Source organism: Lynx canadensis, chromosome B4 (genome assembly GCF_007474595.2).
Source record: "Lynx canadensis isolate LIC74 chromosome B4, mLynCan4.pri.v2, whole genome shotgun sequence".
Lineage (NCBI taxonomy): Eukaryota > Metazoa > Chordata > Mammalia > Carnivora > Felidae > Lynx > Lynx canadensis.
The window spans coordinates 17,978,817-17,990,731 of record NC_044309.1 but is presented as its reverse complement, the minus strand read 5'-3'; the positions used below and the strand labels follow the sequence as shown (position 1 = coordinate 17,990,731).

Here is an 11,915-nt window from a genome sequence, read left to right as displayed (position 1 = left end):
CTCTGGTGGCCACCACTTTGTCCTCTGTATTTAGGAGTCCATTTTGTTTTTTGTTCATTCGTTTTTATAGATTCCGCATCTGAGCGAAATCATATTTTCATGCGGGTAAAATGGGCCCTAAAGAACTGAATATGTTTAGAAGAGGCACATAAAGAAGAAATTATATACATACATATATACACATATATATACACACACATATAAATGTATACATATATACATGTCTATATGTGTATACATTTGTATATACATATACACACACACACACACATACATATATAAAGCATGGAAAATAGAAAGGAAACTGGTCTGGGGTTCTCCTTATAGGTCTAAAAGGCTTTCAAGTCTCAAATTTAGTCTCTATTAATTTAGGTCAATTTTATTTAGGTATATTTTAATAAGCTTATAGATAATTTTTAAAATGTGTCTTTCCCTTCCTAGCTCCAAGTCAAAAAGAAAGAATCAGGATGAAAACAATTAAATATCAATGTACTCTTGCCATAAAAGACAGAGTTTATGCTCCCACTTTAAATACGAATTCAAAAAAAAGAGATAACAAAACATTAAAGACATCTAGGTAACATGCAGCCTTTCGAAGTATTAAGTGAAGAGGTGATTTCTCACAGTATGGGCATTCTGGCACTCTAATTAGATTTCTTACCACTTTATCAGATTATGCTAGATACTATAGAATGTAAATTTGCTACTTATTGAAACCATTTTTATTTTGAAAGTTATATCTTTTTTCTTTTTTGAGGAAAGAAATGTGAATCACCAATAGCAAATGGATGGAGAAGTTACCACATAGTTATTGACTGAATCTTTGCAGTCTTGCCTGCCCAAGTCACTGGGAACATGATTGTGAGAAGCCCACAACAGAATTTGGCCTCTGGCCTCATCATTTACTGGGTAGACAATATTAGGCAGGTTAGTTAATCCTGCTGAATATGTTAGTTTCTTCATTTATGAGATGTTCCATGTATGGTCTTAATAAGAATCAGAAATAAAATAAGGGAATATCTAAAAGAGTACCTGGCCCACTCTATGTATTTAATAAATTATAGTTGTGATTTGCAGTTATGTTTATGTCATTAGTTGCTGCTAATAGAATAAAGGATTTAGTGTCCCATAAACCACAGAGGGTATGAATTAAGACCGTTTTTAAGAGGCAGAACTATTAATCTGAATTATGTCTCAATAAGTAAGCACTTCCAGTTTTGTTCCTTGTATGTTTAATATCCCAAGATCCTAGGGATAACAAGAACAGAAATGAATATATAATTTATTCATAGATTCACTGAGACCCAGCACAATTTCCACAGACATTTCTTCCTAGTTATTGACAGATTCTAAGCTTCATCTAGAAATCTAAAGGACTAAGAATAGCAAATTTTAATGTACAGAAAAACAAAGAGAATTTAATAGGTCAATTCATTATAAATGTGGAATAATCAAGACAGAGCAGTACTGAAGTAAAGATAGGAAAATGGACCAGATAAATGGACAAAACACTCCTGAAACCAATTCACATATATTTGTACACCTGATTTTGAAAAGTTTGATTCTTCAAAGCACTGAAGGAAAAGACAAGCTTTTCAATGTGGACTGAATAAATCAGGTAGCAATGTGGGGGGAAAAACAAAACTTGCCTCTATTTCACAGCTTTAAAAAATAACGAATGCCAGGTAGATTGTACCTTGAATATAGAGGGCGAAACAATAAAGTTTCTCTAAAATAACCTAACAGGGGCACCTGGATGACTCAGTCTGTTAAGCATCTGACTTCAGATCAGGTCATGACCTCACGGTTCGTGAATTCAAGCCCTAGGTCGGGCTCTGTGCTGACAGCTCAGAGACTGGAGCCTGCTTTGAATTCTGGCCTCCTTCTCTCTCTGCCCCTCTCCCACACATGCTCTGTCTCTCTCTCAAAAATAAATATTAAAAAAAAGAAAAAAGAAGATAACCTCATAATATCTTTATGATGTGGAAGAAAGTTTTAATAATATATAAAAATTGCTAACCATAGGGGAAATATTGAAAAATGGGATTATATTCAAATTAAGGATTTCTGTTTATCAAAAATGCCAAAATGATGATCATAATCATCACTGAATCATCATTAGCAAATGGGAGGAAAGCATACATATCACATACATAGAATATAACACGTACTGACTGCTTACTATGTACCATGCTCTATGCTAGATGTTCAACAATGTGTGTGTGTGTGTGTGTGTGTGTGTGTGTGTGTGTGTAGGGACCATGTCTATTTTGTTTCCTATGCAGCAAACTGGATCATAGGCCCTCAAAAAATACTTGATAAAAACTTGATAAATGAGTTTAAAATTAGTAGAACAAATGTGGAAATAAAAAGACCAATGGAGTGACAGAACTATAGATTCAGATTAAATCATTCATGAAAAGCTGATAATGTGTTTCATGCTGGGGGGAGAAAAACAACATAAGAAAAGACAAAACAAAGTGAACAGATCTGGAGACCATGGAGGAACGAAGTGACTAAAAGTCATTAATTCTGGCAATGATAAAATTATCAACAGTTCTTCAACTGGAGGTCTCTGTATGAATTGCCCAGAATTAAACACAATTAAAAACTATTCATGTGTAATTTTCCCAATCCAATATAACTTGATATAATTCAGTCACAAAGATATATATAAATTACTAAAGAAATTCCTTGTAAGTATATATCCCTGAAATATCCCCCATCTGCAAGGAAAAGAAAAAAGGGACACATATCAGGAGATTGACTTGCAAACCACAAACAACAAAACTACATTTGTGCCTTCACATCGTACTATGAACACAGAACACAGCACTGCATCCTGTGGTCACCCATATTACATGCATTAATTGTGGGCACATGATGTATGCATGATTCCTAGTGGAAACTTAAAGAATTACACAAACGCTTGTGTTTGGGATGAGATCATCCAAGCACGTACTTGCAGAGGAAATCAACCCACCCCATGGAATGGGCAAAGCAGTAATGACCACACCTAACAATGCTGTCACCCACAAAATATCAGTATCTCTCTACTGGCCTTAAAATTGTCCTTTCTCATATAAGGTAGGAAGTAGGATGTTTTATAGGCACATATATTTTCTAATAAAACATATCGTAAACCACATAGGAAGTGTTATAAGACAAAGAAAGTGTTACACACCCAGCAGTTGCACAAGGAAAGATACTGGGTGATGATGTACAGGTCAGTTAAAAAGTGATTATAAAAAGAGATCTTACTTACTGTCCGTGTTATTTTTTAAAAAGTCTCCTAGGCCTCATAGGATAATCAGTTTCTAAAGTCTTAACCATGACATAAATTAAGCAATTAAAATATTGAATATTTTCCCTTATTTGAGAATCTCGTGGGTATTCACCCTAAATAAATTAGTAAGAAAAAAAAATATCCTTGCAAGGACAAGTGAAATTATTTCTGGGTGAGATAAACTGACCTGTGATCCTGTACATATACAACATCAGGGACATATTGTCCAGGAGTATTCTTTGGGTTGAAAAAATACCTTTTATTTCATTCTGATACCATAGGCCTTTTTTTTTTTAACATTTATTTTTGAGACAGAGACAGAGCATGAACGGGGGAGGGGCAGACAGAGAGGGAGACACAGAATCGGAAACAGGCTCCAGGCTCTGAGCCATCAGCCCAGAGCCCGACGCGGGGCTCGAACTCAAGGACCTCGAGATCGTGACCTGAGCTGAAGCCGGACGCTTAACCGACTGAGCCACCCAGGCGAAGCACTATAGGCCTTTTTTTAGCATAACGAGTGAGATGTAATCTACTAAAAGCTGTCATGGACTTTATTAGCTTCATGAGTAGCAGAAAATACAAAGTGCTCAATAGTGCAGCTCTTATAATAGTTTCCATAGCACTACCCTAATATCTGTAGCGAACCATTCTCGTGGTGTGAAACTAACTGTTCCCCTCACCTCAGCCGACAACTTCTCTGTAGAAGACAAAATCCCTGACCCACCAACTGCTGCGGTAGGCTTCCTAAGCAAGCCAGACTAATCAGAGTTCTCCTGTGGGATTTTTAGAATATAAAAAGGGAAAAGGAACATTCCCTCTGCAGTGTTAAATCTTACTAGCTGACTCCCCAAGTTGTGAAACCAGTTCTGCCTGATTCCAAAACTCCACACATGGCTATACTATGCTTTAGTGATGCAGAAGAAGAGTCCAAAAAAAAAAAGTTTCTATTGACTTTATTGGGCCTTTCTGAAATACACATCTGATTCTACCATCCTGCTTAGAAATCTTCAATGTATCCTCATTAACTCAAAGTAAGACCCTTGAACTAAACTGTATGCTATTGGACTACAATAAAAAGCTTTAGTGAACTATACATCTACTTACTACACACACTGTCCAGATCAGCTGACATATTTTTTTCCAGAGCACAGCTTTCTTGATAAAAGAAGCAGTGAATTAACTTGCATTCTAGTGCAAGCTCCTTATATCATCAAGTATTTGTAACTAATAGTCCACAGACTGATATTCCACACTGCAACGCTACATAACTGGGTCAGATTTTTTTTGTGAAGGCCAATAGTAAATATTTTAGGTTTTATGGGCCATAAGGTCTCTGGTACAACTATTAAACTTCTGTCTTTGTAGCATGAAAGCATCCATGGACTACTTAAATGAATTGTCACATTCCTGCTCCAATAAAACTCTATTTGCAAAAAACAGGCTTCAGGCCAGAATTGGCCCACAGGCCATCCTTTGGTCACCACTATTCATTCTATGGATAAAGTCTCAATTCACTGGGATCTGACGAATAACTTTCTAAAAAAGTCTGGCATCAACTTTCATACATTACTTTACTCAGACACTCAGATATATACCCAATGCATATGTGTGTGTAATTACTTGAATACATCATGCACTTTCTTTTCTCTGTCTCCCTTATATCTGCCTTCTTCTGAGCACTCTTATAACCTGTGCTGTTGGTCTTTCCTCTATACTACTTTCTCAACATATCTCCATAACATATCTCAAGTATATTCTCATTTCCAAGCCTTTTTAGATGCCTAGACTCAAAATTCCTTGATTCAAAATTACCCCCTTATGGAAGAATTTCAGAGCACTTATACACAACTTTTTAAATGTATTTTTCATGTTACGTTTTAATTCACTGAATATAAAGCTTTATTCCCCAGTAGATTCTATCCATATCATGGCACAGATTTTAACTTATTTATCTACCTCACCTTGTGTATCCAGAAAGCCTTGTAAAGCGACTTAAACTCAATCGGTACTCAATAAATATTTCCTGAATCTGTTGCTTAAGATTAAATAAAAGTGTTAGAGAATTCTTGCTTTTCTATATCAAAATTCTCCTTTACAAGTGCAAGGAATCTCAATTTAAAAAACACACACACAATTTTAGCAGAATGCTTTTGGGTTTTTCTTTCCTAGTCTCATGAAATATAAATGAAGTAATGAACAACATTTGCTGAAATTTTATATAACCACCTGGGGCTTTACCAACTCAAAATTCAATATCAAATGTATCAAAGCCAACTATTTTAATTAGGCTCCCCCACAGTTCCTGCTTCAATATTGTATGACATTCACCGCAGAAAAACTCTTTGTGAGTCAAATGGAAACACACACACACACAAAATAACAATGGATAAATTTTAAAGCTGAAGAAATTACATAATGTGGTTGTATTTATTTATTTATTTTCTCTTTTCAAAACAGAATTTTTAAAGGCTCATTAAAGTAATTATATTCTTTGTAAAACAGATTTTAGGCCAAAACCCCATTAGTTTCTGAGATACATAAACTAAAGTATCTGAGGTTTTTAGACCAGTCTTTAAATTGTAAGTCTTTCAATGAGAGAGTATTAAGTAATAGTTTGTCACTTAATATTTGTAACAAATCTGAGAGGCAGGATTATAACCACTACTACTTCACAGAGAAGTAAAATTAAATAACCTGTCAGTGAGATCCTTCTCCCACGTTTTATATTCTCAACTAGTTGTCCTCTAACTATGGGGTCAGAAACAGCACATCAGGATTACCTGAGAACTTAAGTTTAGTCACTAGTTCTTGGGCCCTAATGCAGATATACTGAATCAAGAACTCTGGGCTAAGAGTGCCTGGGTGGCTCAGTCAGTTGAGCGTCCAACTTGGGCTCAGGTCATGATCTCCTCCTTAGTGAGTCCGAGCCCCGAGTAGGGCTCTGTGCTGACAGCTCAGAGCCTGGAGCCTGCTTTGAATTCTGTGTCCCGGGCTCTCTCTGCCCCTCCCCCATGAGTGCTCTCTCTCTCAAAATAAATAAACATTAAAAAAAAAAAGAACTTTGGGCCAGAGCTTAGCCATCTGTTCAACAAATTCTCCAACTTACTCCTGTGCATGCTAAGTTTTGAGATCCACTCTTCAAAACCACTTACGCTAACAGCTAAAATAGTACCTTCAAGTCCAAGATGCAAAATCAAGATACCAATCCAAAAGGAATACTTAGAAAAGTAGACACTCAAGGGGTGCCTGGGTGGCTCAATCAGTTAAGCAACCGACGTTGGGTCAGGTCATGATCTCACGGTTCCTGGGTTTGAGCCCCGCATCAGGCTCTGTGCTGACTGCTCAGAGCCTGGAGCCTGCTTTGGATTCTGTTCTCCCTCTTTCTGCCCCTCCCCTGCTCACACTCTGCCTCTCTCTCTCAAAAATGAATAAACATTAAAAAAGAAAAAGAAGAAAAAAGAAAAGTAGACATTGAAGCTTAATTTTTCTTCCCAAAATAAACACTCTGGGGAAAACAAATACTTGTAAGATTAAAGAATTTTTTACACTTGTTTTTCTGGCACCTTATTTTCTATTACATAGTGTGTAGAACACAGGCACTGTATTTTACTTAAAAAAAAAAAAGAAGAGTTGACTGGGAAGGGTATGATTTGGAATTCTTAGTCAAATATATTTGAGAAACTCAATGCACAGTTCCAGAGTACCATTTACACACACACACACACACACACACACACACACACAGAATTTGATGTAAATAATTCTTTAGGAATTGTGTAATCAATTTCCATTATACTCTCTCTTTCTTTATAAACTCACATATCCTTAATGTATTTGACCAAAAAAAATGTCTGTCACATGATAAGTACTCAAAAATACTTGTCGGGGCGCCTGGGTGGCGCAGTCAGTTAAGCGTCCGACTTCAGCCAGGTCACGATCTCGCGGTCCGTGAGTTCGAGCCCCGCGTCGGGCTCTGGGCTGATGGCTCGGAGCCTGGAGCCTGTTTCCGATTCTGTGTCTCCCTCTCTCTCTGCCCCTCCCCCGTTCATGCTCTGTCTCTCTCTGTCCCAAAAATAAATAGAAAAAAAAAAAAATATTTGTCAAGTGAGTGAATGAAACAAACAACTGAAGGCTTATTTTTGAGAATTACTAGATAAATAATACCTTCTAACAAAAACTTATTGACCTAAATTTCAAAAAATAATTTAGTAATTTAAATTTTTGAGATTTTAAAAATAATTTTTATTTTTTTTTTATTTTTTTTTCAACGTTTATTTATTTTTGGGACAGAGAGAGACAGAGCATGAACGGGGGAGGGGCAGAGAGAGAGGAAGACACAGAATCGCAAACAGGCTCCAGGCTCTGAGCCATCAGCCCAGAGCCTGACGCGGGGCTCGAACTCACGGACTGCGAGATCGTGACCTGGCTGAAGTCGGACGCTTAACCGACTGCGCCACCCAGGCGGCCCTAAAAATAATTTTTAAAATTAAAAAAATACTTTATCAGATATGACCATTATTAATCCAAAATGTATTCCCATGTTACTATGAGTTGAAAGTTCTATTTGTTTAAGAAATGGTTTTTTTTCAGGCTTCAAGGCAAAGAAAATCATCAGGAATAAAGAATTTTATTACATAATGATAAAGAGGTCAATAGTACAAGAAGACCTAACAATCCTTAATGTTTATGAGCCTAAAAACAGAGTGTCCAACTATGTGAGGCAAAAACTAACAGAATTTTTTAAAAAAGCAAAAAGCAAAAACAAAAAACAGATGAATCCACTATCATCATTAGAGACTTCAACACCCCTCTTACAGAAAAGGACACATTTCACAGTCAAAAGATCAGTAAGGACAAAGGTGAACTCAACATCATTAATCAGCTGGATGTAAATAATGCCTAACACTGCTTTATCCAATAACATAAGACTATACATTCTTCTCAAGCTTACAGCGAACATCTACATCTAATAAGGACTGTTAAACAAAACATACAGAAAATTCTTAATACTTAACAATAAGAAAACAGACAACTGATTAAGAAACGGGCCAGGTTTGGGGGTGCCTGGGTGGCTCGGTTGAGCGTCGAACTTTAGCTCAGATCATGATCTCACGGTTTGTGGGTTCGAGACCCACATGGGGCTCTGTGCTGACAGCTCAGAGCTTGGGGCCTGCTGTGAATGTGTCTCCCTCTCTCTCTGACCCACCCACAGAGTCTCTCTCTCTCTCTCTCTCTCTCTCTCAAAAATAAATAAAACATTTAAAGAAATTAAAAAAAAAAATGGGCCAGGTTTTTAGAGTTGTCTCTTTCCCGTCACAGGTTTTGTAGAGTCAGCTCGTGGGTCTGTGAGACCCAAAAATTGAGAACTGCTTCACTCCCAAGCAGCTGCACCCAGCATCTATGTGGCTGTCTCCAAGCCACAAAACAAATACTGGGAGCACAGTGGATTTCTTTTGTATTACCATGAGAAAAAGGGAAAGAAGGAAGCTGGAGAGGCTCATGAATGTTCAAAGAAGGCCAAAAAAAAAAAAAAAAAAAGATGATTAGTCTGAAAGCTAAGCTTTTCCATAAACAGTGCCATACTGTGAAAATACAAATGAAAAAGACTATCAACATGCAGGAAAATAAAAACAGTAAACAAAAGGATGATGAAAAGTTTCCACAAGGAGCACTACTTGCATACCTTCTGGACAGGGAGGGACAGTCCCCAGCTAAAGTACTTTCCAACATGATTAAATAAAAACAAAGAGAAAGCAGGAAAATGGGAATTCCCTTTGCCCAAAGTTCATGCCCAGGGACAAATGGAAGTATTAACAGTTATTTGCACAGGAAAGAAAAAAAAAAGTAGGCATGGTAGAAGATGGTTTCTAAAATTGCTTTGCTGGAGATGGCTTTACTCGAAAATCACCTAAATAAGAGTGATTCATTAGGTTAATGGCCTTACATTTCAAAAAGGCCCATGTAACACATCCTGAATTGAAAGCCACTTTTTGCCTGCCACTACTTGGTATAAAAAATCCTTCACCCACAGTATACACAACTTTGGGTATTATTACCAAAGGTACGATCACTGAGGTGTAAGTGAGTGAGTTGGGCCTTGTGACACAAGAAGGCAAGGTTGTATGGGAGAAACACAGCCAGGTTACACAATCCTGAAAATGATGGATGCATAAATGCAGTCTTGCTGGTTCAACAGCAGTTTCAGACAAAGAACTCCTTATAAGTACTGAAGACTACACACCAATCAGGAAAACCACTATGATTGTGCTCGTTCTGAATACTAGCAAATAGCCTTATATACCTGCTGTCATCTGAATTATTTATTTCATTGTAAAAGAAATAAATTAAAACATCCCAGTTTTACAAAAAGAGAAAAAGAGAGGGGCACCTGGGTGGCTCAGTAGGTTGGGCATCCAACTTTGGCTCAGGTCATGATCTCACAGCTTGTGAGTTTGAGCCCCACATGGAGCCTGCTTTGGATCCTGTGTCTACCTCTCTCTCTCTGCCCCTCCCCTGCTCATGCTCTCTTTTTCTCTCCCAAAAATAAACTTGAAAGAAAGAAAGAAAGAAAGAAAGAAAGAAAGAAAGAAAGAAAGAAAGAAAGGAAGGAAGGAAGGGATGGTGAGAAAGAAAGAAAAGAAAGAGACCAAACACCTGAAAAGACACCTCATGAAAGAAAATATACAGGTAGCAAATAAGCATATGAAAAGGTGCTCCATACATATGTCATCAGAGAAATGCAAATTAAAACAACAATGCAATATTACTATATACCTATTAAAATGGTCAAAATCCAGAAACCAACAATATCAAATGCTGGTAGGAATGTGAAGTAATAGGAATTCTCATTCATTAATGGTGGGAATGCAAAATTGTATAATCACTTTAACAGGCTGTTTGGTAAGGTTTCTTACACATAAATACACTCTTAATCATATGATCCAGAAATTAGGCTTCTTGGTATTTATAACCAAAGGAGATGAAATTTATGTCCAGACAAAAACCTACACATGGATGTTTATAGCAACTTTATTCATTACTCCAAAAACTTGGAAGCAAGCAAATATCCTTCTGTAGGCAAATGGATAAATAAACTTTGGTACATTCAACAATGGAATATTATTCAGCACTAAAACGAAATGAGCTATTAAGCCATGAAAAGACAAGGAAGAAACTTAAGTGTATATTAATTACGAAGTGAAAGAAGCCAATTTGAAAAGGCTACATGCTCTATGATTCCAACTACATGACATTCTAGAAAAGGCAAAACTATTGAAACAGTAAAACATTAGTAGTTGCCAGGGCTTTGGCAGGGAAAAGGGAGGGTGGAATGAACAGGCAGAGCACAGAGCATTTTTAGGACAATGAAAGTACTCTGTATTGTACTATAATTCTGGATATATGCAATTACGCATTTGTCCAAACCCACAGAATATATAACACCAAGAGTGAACTATAATCAAAATATGGATTCTGAGTGTTTGGATAAGTCACGTAGGATCATCAATTGTAAGAAATATACTGGCATTAATTCTAGAGAATGAAGCAGGGTTCTCCTTGCACATAAGGGAAGAATCTAAAGGTACAGAAGCTGATACAAAGCAAGAGGCATTACGAATAGAAATGAAATAAAAGAAAACTACTTGATAAGTTTCAATCTGTTACACAAATGATACAGCCATTATTCAATGATTTCAATTTGAGGCAAAAAATAAGTTAAAAGGGATTTTTTTAAGTTTATTTACCTTTTTTGAGAGAGAGAGAAAAAGCGAGTGAGAGTGAAAGTGGGGGAGGCACAGAGAAAAAGGGGGAGAGAGAATCCCAAGCAGGCTCTGCTCTGTCAGTGCAGAGCCAGATGCAGGGCTTGAACTCATGAACGATGAAATTATGACCTGAGCTAAAATCAAGAGTAGAATGCTCAACAAACTGAGCCACCCAGGCATCCCTATGAGAGAATTCTTACTATTTTCTGAAACAATATGAGCTAGCCATGTTTGCAGTAAATACGTTTATTTATTAATCTGACCTGATTTTTAAAAAAAAATCAATCTTTCCAGCACTGATCTCTAAGGCTATTTATTCAAAATTCTACTTGTAACCTCACTGGGATTTTGAAAGTTCCCTGTAATGAAACTAGCAAATTGGATTCTGCTCACTAGATTCATGACTTTATCCAGTTTTATGAAATGGACTTATAAAATTTCGGGATTGTGAAATCAATACAAGACATAGCCAAAACTTACTTTGAAACATCTTATAGATGAAATCCCAGTAGGAGAAGGGATTGAAATGGCTGTGCACTCCCTCTCCCCAGAGATAACAATTGTAAATATGGCATAAAATATATAAAGTTAATTCTAAAATAAAAACTGGAAAATTTCCAAAGCAGCCAAAAATCAGAGGAAAGCATAATACACATACAAACTTGCAACTCAAAGTGGTGAGAACAGTGAGTTTGTGTCTTTTTGATCTGAAAAAATTGACAATCTCCCTTACCCTTTGGCTATGTTTGTAAAAACTGACACAATGACAGTCTTACTGGCTAAAGGAATGAGAGATCAGAGTTCAGAAGAAAATTTAAAAGAGAAATCCTAGAAATCCTAACAGCAAAGCTACACAGTTACAGGGG

The 11,915-nt window shown here is 36.8% G+C and overlaps 1 pseudogene; it reads left to right on the top strand.

Moving 5' to 3' along the window:
* Positions 1-582: 582 nt before the first annotated feature.
* Positions 583-9,509, top strand: LOC115519337 (annotated as a pseudogene).
* Positions 9,510-11,915: the final 2,406 nt, after the last annotated feature.